Source organism: Cibotium barometz, chromosome 15, assembly GCF_041138505.1.
Source record: "Cibotium barometz isolate CiBa-2024 chromosome 15, ASM4113850v1, whole genome shotgun sequence".
In the NCBI taxonomy this organism is placed as follows: domain Eukaryota; kingdom Viridiplantae; phylum Streptophyta; class Polypodiopsida; order Cyatheales; family Cibotiaceae; genus Cibotium; species Cibotium barometz.
In genome coordinates, this window is record NC_141060.1 from 46,845,774 (window position 1) to 46,867,988 (window position 22,215).

A 22,215-nucleotide genomic window follows, 5' to 3' on the forward strand; every position below is an offset into this window, starting at 1 on the left:
TTCTTGAGTTGTGTTTGCATTGCTTGGAGATCTAGCTTCAAACCTAATTTTGTGTGGTCTCCCATGCTGCTTATGTTTCCTTGTCTCCATCACATACCCTAGCCTGTGAGAGTTATTCTCGACATAAGTTCCTGGTGCTTGTCTTCTTTTCCTTTGCACTGCCTCCTTATCACCATGTAAAGTCCCAGGCTCTTCAAACATGTAAAGTCCCAGGCTCTTCAAACATTGGTGTTCCTGTGCCAGCACCACACATGCTACTTGTGGTGGTGTGGGTGTGTGTCTACATTGAGTCCTCTCTACCAAATCTTCTAGGCTAGTTCCATCTCCAACATGCCTACCTACCATGTATGCATGCTGCTTCGCACTCTGTAGCAATGCATTTGCCATGTCAAAGACACAAGAATCATATAATGTAATCTTTGTCTTGTACCCCTCTGCAAACAACTAGCTACCATTCATGCTCTCCGCAAGGTTTGTTCTTGGTATATGTGCCTCTTCCATAGGACTCTTCATTACCTGGGTCAAAAACAACACAATGGAAAATTTCCCAAACGTGTGAAGTGAATATTTCACAAGTCAAGTCAATACATTTTCATATTGGGAGAAAGTAGATTACCGCTGGCATTAAATTACCCTAGTGTGCTATGCGTACTTCCCACCAACTCAACCATATGTCCATTGAAGGAATTCCCCCCTTATGGACATGGCCATTACGCCAACATTTTTGTATGGCCTTGCTTTAGTTTGTAGCTTCTTGCTTTGTGCTGCACAATCTCCATTTTTCACACATGCCAAGACGTTCTTTTCGTGAACCCTCTAGCACAAACTTTCTTGTGTGCCTATGCAAGCTTTTCTCCCAATGAAATAGGCAAGTATGTTTATGATGAACCATTATCTTATCATTAGGACCTTAATTGAACACAATTCGCACTGCAAGCCAATTTGCTCCTTCCTCATTTGCCATGAAACCATGGACATTGCTAGTGGGTACTCGCATTGCTTCATTGTTGCATTCAACATCTCCCAAAATACAACTTGGCTTTGAGTTTCTTCCTCCTTCATTTCACAGGTAGCGATCGTCATGATTTCCTATACACTGAAGAGAAGGATAATGATTTCAGATAATGATTTTATGGATGTAAATGATCATAACCTAGAGGTCATTGTCATACCTTGGATTATATACGTGACATGCCATTGTGTTCCAACCAATGAATCGATGTGTATGATCAAATTGCACCCATGAGTGACAAATCTCCAATTCTTCCTTGCCTCATGCAATTCACAAGATCCACTCCTGATGCGGGATCTTTTGTTAACATTTTGAATACAAAGCATTTCTCATCGGGTAGGCCCTGCCCAGGAAATCTACTGCCATGAAAGAAAGAGTACATTGATTTCCTTATAAGCATTAGGAGGCTATCATAGCCCTCCCCAACAATCATCCTTGCTTTTTTTTCTTGTGCGACAATTTGTCGAAACCTACGTACGTACAATTTTACACTCAAGTGGTATTCATGAAAACCATTGCTTCTTTAGAAAGAGTCTATTTGTCACAAATGTGCATACCTTTGGTTCTCGACTAGTGGCACAAGCTCCTCCAAGAAGTGATTTAATTATGCATCTCCAATAGTGTTATCATTATCAGAGCTGTACAAGGAAGACATGAGAATTTCCTTGGCCACCCACAGTCATTTTTACTTTGCAAGGACCGGTATTTTTATCCACTTTTACAATGTTTGCTACAAGTTTTGTTTTTTCTATCATAATCTTAGATGTTCCAGGTTGTACACCGTCACCTCCATTGGTGGGACTCCTTCTATAACTACTTTGAGGCTCCCAAACTGATGCCCGAGGATGAAGAAGAGTTTGTAGGAAATGTGAACTTACAATTACGTTCCCACCTCTCAGCGGGATAGAGCGGCTCAACTTAACACCATTGACAATCTATTCTATTGTGGCCTCCTCTTCAGAAACCATCATGCATTTGAGGAGATCCGAGATGAGCAAAGTGAGGCTACTAAGTAATAAGATGGTAGAAAATAAGAGCACTATAGTAATAAGAGCACTATAGAAACAATGCTATTAGAGGTTATTGAGCCAGAAAAAGTTTTGTAAGGTGATTGTGAAAGAGAGGTCATGCCCATATTTACCATGCGCATTTATTACATGTAAAAGTTCTGCAAGGTGGTTATGAAAGAGAGGTCATGGCCATATTCACATAATCATCCCATGATATCGTGGAGACATATATTCACATAATCATTCCATGAGGTCGTGGCCAATTTGTTTGCTAAAGCTGATAGCTCCTATTAAATGCAAGCCGCCCTTAATATTTGATATCATTATTATTGATAATTCCTATTAAAGATCTTAGAACTAATATATATTACTAATATTACCACTATATTAATATATTACTAATAGTACTATAGTAATATTAATATCAATATATTAATATTACTATTAGTAATATTAATATTACTATATTAATATTAATATTACTAATGGTACTATATTAATATATACCCTAATATTATCGTCTTTATCCTCTACTTTCTCATCCTTAAAATCAGGACGCTTCTCCATTGCTTCTTGCTTCCTGGAATCGGTGGCTTCTCTCGAACCAAGTACACTCGCATCTCCATCGCTGCTCTTGTGCGCCTTTATGTTTGTGGTGGTGGCAGATCAACAATGCATACAAGGTATGGAGCCTCTACTCTCTGCTTTGCTTTAGAAAGAGGGAGAGGAGGAGCAGGAGCCCCCGACATGGATGACATAGAGGCTGCCCACTGCTGCCTTGACTTGGATGATGGAAGCGATGGTAGCTGTGTGAGCTTGTAAGCCCTCTCATGTGAGGGGAAAAAAGGGGGGGCTCCCCAGCCCCCCATGGTCTGCATAGTGTCACAAGCCCGGGCGGAGTGGGACTCGGACATCTAGCCACGGGGCGGCCTTCCACAAACAAGCTTCATGACACAGATCCACCGCCCCGTCGAGCGCGTTTTCCTTGTAGGTCTCACCGATCACTTGCCTTCATGCCTAGCCTGGCTCCCACGGCCTAGGCTCGGGACTTGCCTTCCATCCATGATCTGTCGGCTCGTCAACACGGCACAGCTCGCTGCCTCGCTGGTCTGTCGTTTCCACCGTTTTGGTCTCGTTTCCACCTTTCGGCAATTTCACTGTCAAGGCGGGGAGGGCATCCCCCGGGGGCACTTGGCACCGTGAACCTCACTCGCAATGTTGGTGCGCTAACGTGCCTACCCGATGCGTGAGTGCTTCTACGTGTGCCTAACATGGGTCTGTTCTATGTCGCTTCCTTATACCTCATCCCCATTACCTCATCCCCATAAAGATGCAGATTCCTTGATGCGAGCTAGCATACCCCCAAGGCACCAAGGGCCTTGGATAGTATTCCCACCTCACATACAGCCCCCCTTTATGGAATTAAAGCCCTTGTCAATTGCCTTAGAAACCAAAGGTTGATTGTATGTACCTCGAAGTATGATCTTTGTGAATAGTGATAGATAGTAATTAGACGCGGGAGGTCTTAACCCTGGTTTATAGCCATTAGCAAGGTCAGTCTAACTCGTGGTACAAAGAAAAAAAATGGTGCATGTTTTTGTTTTTTTATCTTTCATCTAAAGGCCCGGACTTCAAGCCCCTGCTTGAGCGTCCCCCAATCCCCCAAAATTTGGTGAGGTGACTGCGTGGTCTCGGCTGGAATTCATTAGAGTGATTACCTGAGGCAACGCAGTTTTTCTCGGAATTCATAAGCCTTCATGGAAGTCGAGACTCGTCCACCGAGTTGACACCAACTTGGTTGCAACATCTTTTCTTCAAATCTGACTTCACGTTCCTTTCCGTTGGAGTGTTGTCTTGAGCCTTGTTGCTCGTCGATGCCCCTTGAGCTCTTTGTACAGAAATCTTCATGGTCAAGAGTTGCCCACCTCACTGACTCTAGCTTGGTTTGCCCCCTCTTGTGCCACTTCCAACCCAGCACTTGGTTGCTTTGGACCTTATTGCCCTGCTTCAACCTATTTTGTTACATAGGTGCATTGATCCTCTGTGACAAAGTGCCTTTGGCCCCACCTGACACCAAGTGAAACCACCGCGATCCTTTGGCATTCGAACCTTTGCACCTCTTCGGCCTTGGTTCACTTGACCGAGTGCTCTAGCTTGCCTTGACACCAAGAATTGCTCTAGCCAAATTGCCCCGAAACCTGTTCAGGCATGGTGTTGACCTTTAAGTGTGAATCCGCCTGTTCCTGTTCACCAAGGTGCAAAGTCCATCCACTTAGTCCTACTTGGGCCCCCATGACACCACGACAACCTTCACATGAGCCTTGTTTCTTGACTCTGCACCATCACCTTGAACCTTTAGTTCTGAATGTGCCTTTTCGTATTGTGAAGATCCCAGTGTTCTTAGGTGTCATCCCAACAAGCTGCTTGGATGACTAGGTCCCAAGTTTTACCTGCTTGAATTCTGTCTCGGGCCATACCTTCTGCTTTGCACCCACTTTGCCCTTTGGTTGGATATGAGTGCTTTCCACAACCAAGTTGCCTTCGAACTTTAGTGAGTCACCTGCCATTATGTCCCACCCAACTGTATGCACACTGCCACTTAAACATCTAGTTGTTTCCATCTTTAGGTAACCTAGGCCAAGTCTCCCTTTGGACTTCAGTGAAACAACTGCCACTTTGCCTCACCCAACCATCTGCACAACTGCCACTTTGCAAAATTAGTTGTTTCCAACTTCCATTAGCCTTGGCGAGCTAAACAACTCGGGTCCACTTGCCCAACTCCAGTTGTATTACTTGTTTACGCCCTCACCCAGAGTGCTATATGCCCAACACTACGGTTCCATGTCATGTACTTAAGCGCTTGCAAGTAGTCACCTTCATCAAACTTGCTTTCCAAAGCCATTCAACTCATGAGTCACACAACTAGAGTCCACCTGCTCAAATACACCTATACCTGTTCACTCCCTCATATACAGAGTGCTATGTGCCTGGCACTACGGTTACATGTCGTGTGCTTGAGCGCTTACAAGTAGTCACCTTCATCAAACTTGCTTTCCAAAGACATTCAACTCATGAGCCGTACAACTCAAGTCCACCTGCTCAAATCCAGTTATACTTGTTCACCCCCTCATACAGAGTGCTATGTGCCCGGCACTACGGTCCTTGTCCCCCTGCACTTGAGAGCTCATAAGTAGTCACCTTCTTTAAACTTGTTTTCCCAAGTCACACAACTCTGTGCCTCTGCACTCCTTGCTGACTTGATTTGGCACGTTCCTGCTCAAAGAAACTTCGCCCTCCCCGGATTGCTCCAGTTCAGGCCGTCATGGGTCCCAAAGCGCTTGTGGCACCTTAGAACCCATGGGTGTAGCCGAGGTGAATCAAAAGTACGCCGCTTGATGGCCCGCACGATGGCTATTTCTTTATTCGGGCAGCTCGTGCACTATGGTGGCCTACATGGCCACATGGGGACCCCTCACGGTTCGGAGTGTTGCTTGCATTGCCATGGTGCCTTGCCAAGCCTTACCCTCACCCAGGCGAGTCTTCGGTGTTGCAATCGAGTGACGTGTGTGCCTCTTCTGGCTACACGACCACAAAGGGGGACCACTCTCGGTCCATAGTGCTGCGTGCAACAACCTGCAAGGCCCAGGGATCTTGGTGCCTCTCCTAGGACTTAACCTCACCCAGGCGGAGAACTCGGTGTTGCCTTTGGGGTCATGGGTCTCTTGGTATCGTCTTTGGCCTTACCCTCACCCACATGCCCGATATGTGCCACCATTATTACATCTTTCAGGTTGGTTACCATATCGTAGCTCGGTGGTCTCTCTGCTTTGCCACCATCATTACATATTCTGGGTTGGTTACCATACCATAGCTTGGTGGTCTTTGTGAAGGTTGATTGCTTGGCTCTTGTTAACTTGAAAGGGATGTTGACACCTTCTATCTCACCCACTATGAAGGAGTGCGGGGCTCGGCATGCTAAGCCTCACCCGAAGTGATCCTTGATTGATCTGAGAAGGGCTTCGGCTCCTCCGGCCTAACCCGTGTTTTGGTATTGTGAAGGAGTGCGGGCTCCCACTTTGTTGCGTTCACCCTTAGACTTGATCCTGCATGATCTAAAAGGGGGCTTCGGCTCCTCCGACCTAACCCGTTTTCTGCACTGCGATGTGCGGGCTCCCGCTTTGCTGCGTTCACCCTTATGCTTGATTCTGAATGATCTGAAGAGGGACTCGGGTCCTTCGGCCTATCCCCCATGCTCTGCATTATAGAGAAGTTGGGGCTTCTACTTTGCTGCATTTGCCCAGGACGTAATCCTTTATGTTCTGAAGGGGCTTCGGCTCCTTCGACCTAACCTGTTTGCATCGTGATGAGAGAGGGTGGCTCCATTGCCACAAGGCACACCATGGCCTTAACGGACGCCTTTGCGGCTTACATGTTCCCCAAATGATTAGCTTGGCGGCTTGCATTCTGCTCTTACTCTTGGGCACCACACCAACACGATGTCCCATTCCACTGCATGTAGTTTCTTAGCATAAGCAAACCCGGCCCCATAACCAGCGCTGTCTCTGCATGTGTGGCCCCTTTGTTTCCTTCTTTCCTTGACCTGTGAGTGGCTACCAGCCCGCGGTTCCCCATCTGAGGTGTTGTCGGTCTATAAAGTGCCACTTTATCCCATTTCTTGCCTCGCCGTTTTCTTCAAGGCATCACCTTCCCTTGGTGGTAACTCTGAGAGATCTCGAGCCCATTCTTCTTCTTTTTCTTGAAGTGTTGTCAGCCCCACCAAGATCCAGTTGCGTGATTCTCTAGTCAGCTCATGTGCCAACATCTTTAGCTGCACCCGGAAACCTTACCTCACATGGAACCCATCATCTGTCCACTGGCCTCATGGCACGTCGGCCAACTTTGGAATCTCTTCGAACGGATTGTGCAGTTGCGATCCCCTCAAAAAACTGATCATTTTTCATACATAGAATGTCCCCAAATTCCATCGTTCAGGCCCCCGTCGAGAACTGCGTTGTTTCGGGATGCCTTGCGTTGGTAGCTTGAGGTCCGGCGGGTTTGACCAACCACACCATCATGTGCCTTGCTTCCCACTGCTCGAGATATGTATAAGTAACCATGGGCAAATTCCTTCATCTTGAGGCTCAAATCTTAGTCGGCAACTTTTGTACCGTTCGGCTTGTGGCCGTCGTCACATGGACTCAATCCAACTTGCCATTTTTGACGTTTCCGTTGTTCTTGCCGTCCTGGCATCACACGCCTCACATAGGATTCCAAAACGAACCATGCTCTGATACCAAGTGTCATAAGCCATCCAGCCACGGGGTGGCCTTCCACCACAAACCAAGCTTCATGACGGCTCCCACGGCCTATAGGCTCGGGACTTGCCTTCCATCCATGATCCGCTTGCCCGGCCGCGTCTCGGCCCGTCGGCACCCCACGGCACGGCTCACCAGTCTACCGTTTCCACTGTTTCGATCGTGTTTCCACGTTTCGACAATTTCACCACCGTCAAGGCGGGGAGGGCATCCCCTAGTGGCACTTGGCACCGTGAACCTGACTCCTCGCAACGTGGGTGGTCTAACGTGCCTAGCCGGTGTATGAGTACTTCTATGTGTGCCTAACATGGGTCTGTACTACACCGCTCCCTTGCACCTCATCCCCATAAAGATGCATACTCCTTGGCATGCGGGCTAGAATACCCCCAAGGCACCAAGGGGCTGCCCCCCCCCCCCCCCCCGCCCCCCCCCTTCTTTTTTTTTTCCTCACAAGGCCGCCTTGATTAGCTGGATTTCGCTTTGCTTACTGCCTTGTGCATGCCTTGATGAACTGGATTTGGCTTTGCTTACCGCCGCCTTTGCTTCACGTCTCTTTTGCTAGCCTTGTAAAAAAAAGCTTCTCCAACATTAGCCGTCTTTTTCTGTTGCGTATGCTTCTATTTTGAAGCGATGCTCTTGTGCGCCTCGCAACATTATTGCAGATTTCATTCTCTTCAAATATGACTATTTTGCGATTCTGCATTGCTTGTAGCTCATGTAATGCCAATGTTGGGTTTTAATGACGTAGAGGCTGCTGCCTTGACTTGGATGGTAGGCAGCACGCCAGGAAAAAAAAGGGGCGGCTCCCCAACCCCCCATGGTCTGTCCGTTAACATTATATTTTTAGTAATAGTTGGTATTAGTATTAGTTAGCATTATATTGTTAGTAATAGTTGGTATTAGTATTAGTATTAGTATGTATAGTATTATTAATATAATATGATATAAGTTAGTATGTAGTATGTAGTATTATATTGTTAGTATAGTTTGTATGTAGTATAGTTAATTATACTATATAATATTATATATTGTACTAACTAATACTGTAGTATTAGTTAGTACAGTATTAGTATATATAGCATTATTAATATAATATGATATAAGTATTATAGTTTGCAGTCATAAGTTATAGTATGTAGTGTTATATAGTTTATATAGTTAGTATTATATTGTTAGTATAGTGTTATAGTTATTAGTATATTATTATTAGTTAGTATAGTATTAGTATTAGTATGTATTGTATTACTAATATAATATGATATAAGTCTTATAGTTTGTAGTTATAAGTTATAGTATGTAGTATTATATAGTTTATATAGCTAGTATAGTGTTATAATTAGTATTATTAGTATGTATAGTAGTAGTATTAGTATAGTGTGTGGGGATAGTGGGTTGTGTGGGATAAGTGGATGCGCATGAGGGGGAAATGTGAGAGGGCTATAGATTAGTGGGATAGAGGAATTGATGTGTTTGAGTTGTTTTAGTGATTTAAATTATAAATTTTCTTTACTATATAGATGATTTTAAAATGACTCGCCGGCGAACAAAGCCGATAGCTCGACGGTATGGGCTCCCAGGTAACTAAAAATTAACAAATACTTGTCACTCGCATGTTGCATGCATAAATTTCCTCTCAAAATTTATTTCCTTATTTTAGGTTCACAAACCTATCAACTATGTTCTAGAGCTACTATTGGAACTACAAGTGAGGAGGCTACCTCAAGAATAACTTCTCATGCAGCTGTCATTACAGAGGGTGAGGCCCCCCAATCACAGGTTGAAGGTCAAGGTCAAAGTGAGACTATTGTGACCCAACCACAAGAGGTGCCAGGGACCTCTACACAAACACTGGTGCATGGGAGTGGAGATCGACTATTGGGGTAGGACATTGAATTGGAGTTGCTGGTTTCAGAACCACTGCTCACTCCTCTTTGTAGATTGGTGCCACATGAGGCTATTTGCACTTCCGTGATATGTTTGATAGGCATGGGTATACAATCGTCACTGGTAATCCCTTCATAGTGTCATTGAGGAAGCCAGGAGGTCAAGAGTATTTATAGGTCACGGATATTGATAGAGAAGAAAGGGGTCCTATCTAGTGTGAGAAAAGTGATGAGTTTAAACGTGAGCTCACAAATGTATGGCGAGATCTGGCGAAAAGAAAGTTTCTTGTATGGGATGGAAACCACCAACTTAAGGCATGGTATTTTCGCATTCAAGAATGTATTCTCGTATTCTCGCATTTTACTATTGCCATAACTACATAAAATTATGCTTTTCAAACAATCTATAAATGTTTTTATAGCTTGGTCACATATTTCTTCACGACATGTGAGAGGTTTAAATGGCTACTTGGGGGTTTGACTAAACAAGGGGCGAGTAGGGTCAATCCTACTGTTGAGGACAAGGAATCCTAAATTGGCCACCTACAGACATGTTTCAAGGATGAACTTGATCTAGATTTGATTGAATGGAGTTATCCATTGGATGAGGTTTCCAAGTGTATATTTGGTAGGGTTTTCTTAGTTTATATATACCTAGATGAATCCAAGTGTATGTCTGGTAGGGTTTTCTTAGTTTATGTTCATGATGTAAGTGAAGGTGCTTTGTACATTCAAAATGGGGTTCCAATAGTGAAAAAGATGCCATCAGTTTATATGGTTTATTTGAAAAAGCTCGCAAAAATTGGGAAGTGCCAAATAAGCTCGTGAGACAAAAAGCTCGCCAAATAATCACACCCCCTAATAAACTGGGTATACTTTGGAGTTTTACATAGAGCAAGTGGAGTACAAGACAACCTTGAAGGATCTTTGAAGCAAATATAAACAAGGAGGAACCAATGGAATTGTTCTTCACATCATTGGGGACAATTCATAATTACCCAACCAAGTAAGATCATTGTGTTGCATTTTTTTGCTTTGTAAGAAATTTTCCATTTTGCTTAGTGTTAGAGTAAATGACTTTTCACGGTGGGAAGAATGAAAATGGTGAGAAGGGAAAAAACCCAATGTCCTCTTTCCACATGGAAGAGGATATTACAAAACCAAATGAAATAGATATGCAAGATTTAGACCTTAATGATTATAAGGATATAGGAATTAAGGAAATGAAAGAAAAAATCTCTAATATAGAAAATAAACTTGAAAAAATGATGGGTCTTCTTAGCTTCTTGATAGGAGGAGAAGGATTGGGAGTAAAAGAAATATCTAAAAATATTGGTGAGGGAAGGGAAAGAAAACTCCAGAAAAAGAATTAAATGAAACCATAATTGAAGAATGTCCCAAAACTAGAAACCAAGATATGAAATTCAAATATTTAAAGACACCCACTTTTAATGAAGAAGAGAAGGAAAGAAATAAAGATGCAATCCATATTTTTCTACAAAATGGCAAGATTTGCATCTTTTAAGAAATGTGTCTGATCATAACCGTCCCATTGAAGCTAGCCTATCCTTACTACACAAGGCAAAGCTTATAAATGGTTGGATGAGTTTAGAGGAAGCTAGGTAAGTACCCGATTCTTGGGATTCATTCAACAAATTATTCTTAAAGGAATATTCTCCTAAAATGAAGAAGACAGAAATTAGGAGGATTGGGATAATTATTATATGGAACAAAAGAATTTAAATCTTACTCAATATATAACTTGCTATAGAGAAATTGTCTTAAAGCTTAAGGGAATAGAAAATTTTCAAAAAGTAAGAGGCTTCATTAGAGGCTTGGGAGTACAAGAAGGAAGTTCGCTCTAAGGAGCCAAAGAACTTAGATGAGGATATAAAATTTATTAAAAAATTTGACAAAACCATGGGTAAGTAATGATAATTGTAAAGAAAATGATTTAAAAATTTTCATATAAACCTCATGGAGAAAATGTAGCTCTAAAAAAAAAAGAGTTTTATCCTAATAAATTTCTCAAAAAACAAGATTTCGAGAGAGCGGTTAAAGAAAAATTTTGTTTCTCTTGTCTTGAGTCGAGACATGATAAAAGGAATTGTCCTAAGTTTCAAGGATAAGAACTTTCTGGGAATGGTAATGATAAGCCTAAAGAAAAATAGTACACACTTAAATTATTTTCATTGGGAAAAACACTTTTGAGAAGCTATTTGCATAATACACTAACATTTGAGCATAAAGAAAAATTTATTACATTGCAAGGAGAGCACAATGTACCATCTTCTCCTTTGATATGTAATATTGAGCTCCAAAAGCTTCATTAAGATAATGAAATAGAACAAATGTTTTTGTGTTATGCAATGCCTCAATTTAAAAACCATTATGAAAAGTTTGATTCAAGTATTTGTGAAGTAGATAATTCTTCTTTGAACAATTTACTAGAAGAATGTAAAGATATTTTTTCAAAAACGTTACCAAAAGATTTACCTCCAAATAGAGGAATAAATCATCCTATAAAAGTTTTAAAGAATTCAAAGCCAATTAGTAAGTCACCTTATAGAGTAAGTTTGGCTGAAAGACAAGAAGTTAATAATAAGTTGGCTCAATATTTAGAACAAGGTTTTATTAGGCCAAGTAAGTCTCTCTAGACTTCACCAATATTATTGGTAAAGAAAAAAGATGAATCTATGTGCTTATGCATAGATTATTGTGGATTAAATGCATAGATTATTGTGGATTAAATGCAATCATAATAAAAAATAAATTTTTTATTTCTAGGATAGATGCAATCACAATAAAAAATGAATTTCCTATTTCTAGGATAGATGAGTTGTTTGATCAACTCAAAGGTACTAAATATTTTACTAAGATAGATTTAAGGTCTAGATATCATCAAGTAAGAATTAGAATTGAACATGTGCCAAAAACAACATTAGGACATCTTTGAGTTTTTAGTTATGTCTCTTTTGGTCTAGCTAATGCTCCCGCTACTTTTATGACCATGATAAACACGATACTTTATCGTTATTTAGAAAAATATGTGGTGGTAGTTTTTTATTGATAATATATTAGTCTTTAGTCAAAATGAACAAGAACATATTGAGCACCTTAGAAAAGTATTTCAATTATTGAGGAAAAATAAATTATTTGCTAAAAAAATCTAAATTATTTGAAAGTAAAAAGTTAAACAAAGCTCAAACTAACTACTCAACTTATATAAAAGAACTATTTGCAATTGTGCATGCTCTTAAAAAGTGGCGTCATTATTTGTATGGTGCCAATTTTGAAGTATTGTCTAGTCATGAAAGTCCCAAATGGTTAAGTACTCAAAAGGAGTTAAAAGTTAGAAAGGCTAGATGGGCTGAAATCTTACAAGAGTTTGATTTTCAAATTAAATATAGAAAAGAAAAATTTAATGTCGTAGCAGATGCTCTAAGTCGAGTACCCATGATAAATGATTTGAGTTGTACTCAACTAGAAAGTGAGTTACTGGCTCGCTTAAAAGGAAAATGTGCTAATGACCCTAGCTATTAAGTAGTTTGAAATTACTTGATTAAAAAAGATAACTCTCAAATAGAGAGTAAAGGAAACGCAATCGCTAGTGATAAAAGAGTGTCACTTAAAAAAGATATTGGTTCAAAGGAATCACTTAAAGAAGGGTCAATAAGTGAAAAGATCGTTGAATTTTTTTTCCCATCGATAATGGATACTTGTGATATAAAGGTCACATTTGTGAAACCAAAGAAGGAAATAATCATGAGAATATTTTACTATAATGTCATGACAATCCAAGTGTGAGGCACCCGGGAATTTCTAAACCCTATACACTTATTAAAAAACAGTTTTATTGTTTAAAGGACGTCCAAAATTAGGTTATAAAATGCCCTAAGTGCCAAGTCAATAAAGCTGAGCGCCTAAAAGTAGGTGGAATATTACAACCACTACAAATACCTAAGGATAAGTGGGAAAGTATTTCTATGGATTTCATAGTGGGACTACCCGAACGAGTGGAGGGCATGATTCAGTGTGGGTAGTAGTGGATAGGTTAACCAAGTTGGTACAATTTATACCAACCAAAAAAGAAGTAAAAACACCAGAATTGGCTAGAATGTTTATCCATAATCTATATAGATTGTATGGATTGCCACAAGATATAGTAAGCGACCGAGATACAAAGTTTACAAGCCATTTTTGGAAAGAAACGTTCAAAAAGTTGGACACCAAACTTAGTATGAGTGCGTCTGAACATCCATAAAGCAATGGACAAACAGATAGGGTTAATCAAGTCCTAGAAGATATGCTTCGAGTATATGTTAATCATAAGCAAAACAATTGGGATGAGTATCTTTCATTATGCTTATAATAGTGTTAAACATTCTGCAACCGGTTTTAGTCCATTCACGCTAATGTATGGATTTTAACCTAGAGTACCCATAATAGTTGGGTTACAAAAAGAAAAATTACAGTGTAAAACTTTCTCAAATACATGCAAGACATGTTAAACGTTGCAACATTAAAAAAGCGCAAGATCGTTCTATTAGTTATGAGAAAGGTAAAAGAAGACCAATTAATTTTGAGAAAGGTGATTTAGTTTATGTAAAGGTTTCTAAAAAGTCAGAAACTCTAGAAAGTGGAAAAATTTCAAAGTTAAGTCCAAGGTATTGTGGTTCTTATACAATACTTTTAAAAAAAATAGAAGTGTAGCTTACAAGGTAGCTTTACCTGAAGGATCCAAAGTACATCCTATGTTTCATGTTAGTAGAATGAAACGCAAGATGGAAAAAAATGATAACATCATTGCAAAAGAAGAAATAGTTGATTTTATAGAACCACCTATTCTTCCACATGAGCCGCCTGAAAAGATTCTTGAATATTGAGAAAAGAAAACTAGACATTTTGTGTCTAAAGAATGTTTAGTAAAGTGGAAAGATAGACTAGAAGAAGGATCAAGTTGGGAAAGAGTGGTTACACTAAAGAAAAGATTTCCTGAGTTTGTTTTCAAGGACGAAAACTTTTCTTTGAAGAGGGAGGAAATTTTATGAGACTAACAAGAAACACTGAAAGGTAAGACTAGGAAAGATTATTTATATGTAAAAGGTTACATACAAATAAGGTTTGGGAGATTTCAAATAGGAAATACTAAGCAATGGTTAATAGGAATTAAAGTTAAAGTAAAAAGGGAATAGATGGTGCACAATGGAAGCCCAAGGGACACAAAATTAGGCGCCTCCTTCTAGGGGTAGTTGAAGAGGCATTGGACAAGGAAAATGGCAATGTCTAGCCAATGAAAGATCAAGGGACTGAAGTTGGAAGGTCATGCATCACTTAGCCCTATATAACCATGAGTTTAGAAAGTATTTGGGATATGGTTGGGAGGAGAATCAAAGAACTAATCTTACAAGTCATCAAGCTTATAATGTAAGGAGCATTATAGGGGAGCACAACATGGACTTCATGGTGACCTTTGCTAGTAGCTGACAACTCATTGACACACTAAACACAACCAAAGAGAGAGAGAGAGAGAGAGAGACGTTAGCCATGGTACAAACAATAAAGAAGTATAGTTATTATCTCCCTTGGCTATAATATTTATTTCTTTGTCAACCATCGAGTCCCTTGCACCATCGGGTGCATCACCCAGATGGTCGCTCATTCTTTTGGAATTTAATTTCAACATCATAGTGAGAGGAGGTCTATGCATGTCCATGTCAATCACCTTTCCTAGAATTTCAAATGGAGAATCCCTTGTGGGAAAAGCTCTGAAAAGCGTAATAGGAGCCAACTTCAGGCACTCCACATTAAAGCATTCGACTTCAGCATTCAACCATTTGGCTTCAGCTTTCAGAAATCAGCGCTTAGCATTCCATAATGCATTCGACTCCAGCATCAAGCATTTGGTGTTGGCTATTCAGCCTTTCGGCTTCAGGCATTCATCATTAAGCATTCGGTTTTAGCCATCAGCGTTTAGCATTTGATTGCGGCTTCTGATTCAGCTATCAGCATTCAGTAGTTGGCCGGGTTTTGTAGCCAAGCTCTGAAAAGTAATAAGAGCCAACTTCAGGCACTCCACATTAAAGCATTCGACTTCAGCATTCAACCATTTGGCTTCAGCTTTCAGAAATCAACGCTTAGCATTCCATAATGCATTCGACTCCAGCATCAAGCATTTGGTGTTGGCTATTCAGCCTTTCGGCTTTAGGCATTCATCATTAAGCATTCGGTTTCAGCCATCAGCGTTTAGCATTTGATTGCGGCGTCTGATTCAGCTATCAGTATTCAGCAGTTGGCCGGGTTTACTCCATTGGCTAGGTTTACTTTCTTGGCCAAGTTTACCCATTCAGTAGTCGACTTTCTGCTTCAGCACTCTGACTCGATGATATCGTCATCAGCTTCCGACCTGCTGACTTGTTGTCATGTCAACTTCTGATCTGATGACTTGCTAACACCACATCAGCTTTCGACCTACCGACTTGTCGATGCCATGTCATCTTCTGACTTATTGACTTGTTGATGCCACGTCAACTTTTGAACAATTGACCTACTGATGCCACACTAGCTTTTGAGCTGTTGATCTACTAATTCAATGTCCAATTCTGATCTGCCAACTCCGCCTGCAACTTCCAACCTGCAGATTACTGATTTGGTAAGTTTACACATGCATTGAGCAGACATTTGAGATACTTTTAAGTCCCTTGAAGCTACTGCTTGTGTCAAATACACTTCAATTTGCCCATTTCTTTGCTATGTAAAATGTTTGGAAACATCAGTGACGCCTTAACAGTCTGATGCAGTGATTTATCAGCCTCTTGTTTATCATTGTCGGATGATGATTGATTATTTGATTCGGGTGCTACAAAGCACATCACCTCCTACAAACAGTTGTTTGCCACCATGAGAGCTGCTCGGTCAAGTGGTACAATTCTTTGTGTTAATAATGCATCCTATGCCATCAAAGGCATTGGCAATGTGGAACTAACATCATACAATGGAACCACATATACTCTTGTTGACACCTCGTATGTACTTGGCATCCACAAGACTATAATTTCTATCTCAACACTTGCAAAAGCTGGCCTCAAAATCCAGTTTTCTAATCACTCCTTGTCCATTTATGACATAACTGATTCCAATGCGCTTTTGCTATCTGGTACACTACGCAATGGCCTATATAGGCTTGACAGGTATGACATGAGTAGTGATCCTCCTGCTAATGCTTTGGTTGCCTCCACATCAATTGCTATGCATGATACTGAGCTATGGCATGCTTGGTTTGGTCACCTGAATTTTCCTTCTCTTAAGCGGTTACAACGTCAGGCTATGGTTCATGAGCTGCAACCTATGTAGATTTCACACAAGCATGTTTTCAAGGGATGTATTCTAGGAAAGATGCACCGTCAATCCTTTCCGAAAGATGGCACTATGCGAGCTACTCGACCATTGCAGCTCATACATAGTGATCTTTGTGGCTCTATGAGAGCATCATCTTTCCACGGATAGTTGTGGTTCATGACTTTCATTGATTATTACACTTGTTTCTACTAGTAGGTGTATAGTTTGAAAGCCAAGTCGGAGGCATTTTCCACTTTCCATCAGTTTATCCCTTTGGCTGAAAATGCCTACAATCATAAGCTCCCGACCTTGCTGACCAATCGAGGGGGGAATACTTGTCACATGAATTTACAATGTTTTTGCAATCCCATGGCATTTCTCATCAGTGTGTTATTCCTTATACACCACAACAGAATGGTGTGGCTGAACGCTAGAGTCGGAGGCATTTTCCACTTTCAGCAAGTTTGTCCCTTTGGTTGAAAATGCCTGCAAATCATAAGCTCCTGACCTTGCAGACCGACCAAGGGGGGAATACTTGTCACATGAATTTACAACGTTTTTGCAGTCCCGTGGCATTTCTCATCAATGTACTACTCCTTATAAACCACAACAGAATGGTGTGACTGAACGCTAGAATCGGACACTGATGAAAATGGCCAGATGTATGCTGAAACGCAAGGATTTGTTTTCTACTTTTTTGGCTTGAAGCGGTCTCGTGCGCCAACTATGTGCTAAACAGCTGTCCAATTAAAGCTTTGAAATCTATGACAGTTGGAATGGCAGAATCCCTGTATCACTCATATACGTGTTTTCAAATGTGTGGCTTACGTGCATGTACCAGCACAACACAGACATAAACTTGAAGCAAAGGCAATGAAATGTATTTTTGTGGGGTATAACAGTGATATCAAGAGATACAGACTCTATGCTCCATCCACTCAAAAGCTTAGTCTCCAGAGATGTCATCTTTAATGAATATGCGTCTCAACCTATGCTTTCACATCAGCTACAGCCATCCATTGATGCCCCAACGTTTTTGATACATTGCTACCATTATTTGGTACAGGTGCTAACTCAGCTGAGCCCACTTTGGCTCCGAATCAACCCTCTACTGTCGGTCAGCGGATTCAGCAGTCTGACATTCCCCATATTGCTCCAGATCCACCACCCTTTGATCTGGATGCCTTGGGTGATGCATTAATTGAAGAGGATGCAGCTAACCGTGATTCACAAAGAGTTCCCCGTTGGCTCTGTGCCACCTTGTGTGATAGCAAGCTGACTCCACTTATGCTAGGTCGGACACAAGCTGCCTTTCGACATTCATCTCATTTTCTTGACACAGCCCTTGTTGCTACCACATGTAACGAGGAACCACTTTCTCATTTTGATGCATTGGAGGATGACAATTGGGTTTCAGCCATGTGTTCAAAGTTGGACTCCATTGAAAAAAATGCTACATGGGAGTTATGTGATTTGCCTACCGGTAAGAGCAAGTGGGTGTATAAACTAAAAAAGAAGCTTGATGGGTCCGTTGATCGTTACAAGGCTCGTTTAGTCACCAAAGGGTATGCCCAAAGAGAAGGCATTGACTATGATGAGACTTTTGCGCCTACTTCACGTATGACGACCATCCGCACTCTTGTTGCATTGGTTGCGCATAAAGGTTGGAATGTACATCAGTTTGATGTCAAAACTCCTTTTGTGAATGGTGACTTACAGGAAGAGATTTATGTATCTCACCCTCCTAGATTTGTTCAAAAACATGCAGAGCATAAGGTATGCAGATTGCGTAAAGCACTCTATGGCCTAAAACAGACTCCACGTGCTTGGTATCAAAAGATCCATACATACTTGCTCTCTTGTTTGTTTCAAAATATTCTAACTGAGAATACCCTCCATGTTCGCAAACCAAGGGATCATCTCATAATCCTGAACATTTATGCGGATGATCTACTCATTTGACTGGCCCCCCTGATGAGGGGCACATTTCAGCTGTTATATTTAACTTATAGCATGCATTTGATATTTCTAACATGGGACTATTGCATTACTATTTGGGTATCCAGTTGAGGGGGGGGATTATGTTATCTCAGAAAAGATACATTCAACAACTCCAAATGGCATATTACAAACCTGTTTCTACCCCTATGGAACTAGGCCTACACTTGTCTCTAGAGGACTCTTTCGAGCCTTCTGATGTTGCCACTTATCAGCAAGTTAGGATGCTTTCTATATCTATGCAGTACCCATCAGGATATTTAATATGCAGTATCACAGTTGAGCAAATTTATGCATTGCCCAAGCACTCCGCATTGGCAAGTAGTGAAACGTGTCTTTAGTTACCTTCAAGGCACTCAAGACTTTGAATTGTTTTACAGCAATGCGTCTTCTTTACACTTGTTTGTCTACACTGACAGCAGTGACTGGGCAGAATGTTATGACACTAGGGTGTCCACCAATGGTAATTGTTCCTTCTTCGCAGCTCATGTATTTCATGGCTCAACAAGAAGCAACCAACAGAGGCCACTTCCAGTTGTGAAGCCGAGTACAGGGCAGCATTCATAAGTACTATGGAGAGTGTGTGGCTCCGCTATCTATTGGGGCAGATCTTGGTGTTAACCATTTTCATTGACAGTCAAAGCCCATTAGCAATCGCACAAAATCCAATATTTCATGCGCAGACAAAGCACATTGAGGTGTATTATCATTATGTCAAGGAACGGCTCCATGCAGGAGATATTGCCTTGACTTATGTACCTACATAGGCCAATGTGGCAAATGGGTTTACCAAGTCCCTTTCCAAGGAAAAGTTTTAAGGCCTTCCAAAAGGCTTTGAACATATTACCTCTACCAGGGTAGTCTACTACCCCTTATACACGTTCGCACCATTCACTTCAGGGGGGTTTGTTATCCTTTGAAGTCCTTGGTGTGAACAACCCTACACACAGGCACTTTTTACCTTGTGTTGGCAAGGGTTTTTTTCCCATGTGAACATACTCTTGTGTGTTAGCCACATTAGCCCTAGGACTAGGGCTATTTTTACTCTTGTACTCCATTCATTCTGAAGCATCATTATCGAGTACTTTCCAACATCGAGCTTTGTCTCTCTCGCTTGTCTGTCAATGTGTGTGTGTGTGTGTGCGCGCGCGCGCGCGCAGAGCATCTTCTCCCTCATTCAACATACACTGAAATTTCCCATCGGATGGTTATGGCAAAAGCAAACCACTACACTCAAGCTTTCACAAGGAACAATCATCGTGGACAAGGATACCTCGAACCTTTCAATGTATTAAAGACACATGCACATAGTTACCAAGAGTTTTAGAAACACCTAATTTGAAACAGGTTTCAAAAACATATTAGAAGTTTCATATTTTTTTTAACGGCAAAAAAAGTTTCAAACAAAAATGCATATATATATATATATATATATATATAGAGAGAGAGAGAGAGAGAGAGAGAGAGAGAGAATGTACAACAGTACTAGAAATAAGTGTTTAGGCCTTAGCCTATTTCAGCAAGCAGAATACTTGAAAAACATGACTCTAATAACTGTTTAGGCCTTAGGCTGATTTTACACGCTAATAACTATTGCCAACACAGTACACCCCTAGAAGTTATGGGGCTAGAGACTATCACTGCACATATATAGAAGCATATGCCCCAAAAAAAAGGGCAGAACCCTGCAAGCAACAAGCTAGAGCAGCCTATATAGTATAGTTTATAGAAACATATGCGAACGTTGGCTTATCCGGCAACAGTAATCAACTTGTGAGGGTGGACTGTGGACAACAGTTGTGAGTCGTTACCAGTCAACCAACTTTACACAGGCAACCGGCAACTGAGCAGCAATCGGGAGTTGGGACAATGCACAACCACCTTGAAAAGTGCGCCACAAACGGATAGTCGACACAAGCGATAACTCTCTTTTTTTTTGGGGAAAACACATGACATATTAGATGAATTCAAGAGACCCACACGGTCTTCCCCAACCCTCATGATAACCCACGGGGCTCTACCTTACACAATGGTGCCTAAATCCAATATTGAGGAGAGAAGCTGCTCACACACACTAAGATGCACATGCTCCTCGGCCCCCTCAGGACCAAAAGTCAATGTGACCAGAAGGTGTGACTACGTCTGGGCAAGACTTTCCTGCATCTACAAGTATATCCTTCTAAAAGATGAAGTTTCTAAAGGAAAATAATATCCACTGAGCCTCTAACCACGAGTCTTTGTAGCTCCTGTGATGAGGTGGGCCCCCTTGGATATGAAAGCATGGATATGAAAGCGCTTCCCTTTGGATATAAAAGCGAGGGCCACCCAGCCCATGAACGTTCCAAGAGACGATCTAAATGGGTAAGGCTAGGTAGAGTCTATCCACGGCCTCAGGTAAGCTAGATGGACCTTGATCCTATCTTCTATTGTTGCCCTGATATGTGCATACTCCGAGCTCCATTCATCACAATAGAGCTAATTGCATGACATCGCCCACTTCCTCAGATGGTGTTAGCAATACCTGAGGCTTCGATTGATCTGCATCCTCCTCAAGACTTGATTCTACTTTCAAGGCTCCTTCTAGTTTTCAGCACCTTCACACTTCACCAATTGACTTGTCCTAGGCTTTAACCCAATGATAAAATGCTACAAAATCAACCCATCAATCCCAACCATGACTAGTGATGTAGCTTCCTGACCCCATATCTTTGCAAATGACATTGAATGCACACCCTCAACTTAGTGGCCACAGTCCTTCATAGAATCAGAACCTTATGAGTTGTGAGACCTCAATCAAAAACTGATCATACTTTTCCTCTAGAAGGAATTCATCTAATATTACACTATATAGCTTGATTATGGAGTTTTGGCAGATCTTGGTGTTGATGGTCCCCCACCTCCATCTTCATTGACAACCAAAGTACATTGGCTATTGCTAGGAACCCAATGTTTCATGCTCACACCAAGCACCTTGAGGTGTATTATCATTATGTCATGAAGAGGTTTGTTGCACAAGAGATTAACATGGCTTATGTCTCTACACACGACAATGTAGCAAATATGTTCATGAAGGCTCTCTCATGAGAGAAATTAGAAGCTTTTCGCAAAGCTCTGAGCTAACTCACAACTAGGGGTATACATGACTACCCTATTTGTTTTACTAGTAGACAACTCAATGACGTTGAGATGAACTATACCACCATGAAAAGAGAAGGATTGGCCATGGTTTATGGTGTGAAAAAATATCATCATTATCTTTTGGCCAATGAATTGTGGACCATCATGCTTTATTATATCCTGTAAACAAGCCTTGCATGATAGGGCATATCACGTGCTAATTGCTTTTGGTTTTGGAATTTGACTTTACAGTAATTGTACAAAAAGTATCCAATTGACCATTGTCTCAAATTACCAATAAGTTTTCACACCACATTCATGGCAATGGATTTCCAGAGAAGAGGATCATCCTCCGAAGACTTTACATAAGAGAAGCAAGGCCGGTTCATGATTGGAAACGTAATCACATTTACGTACGCAAAGGTAACTAGTCCTTGAAATTAAACCCCATGGGTCAAGGCATTCTTGCCAATAAGTCTGAAATAACTATCCAAACCGCTTTGGTCACCATTAAAGGATTCTACATCGGACTTTGAACCAAG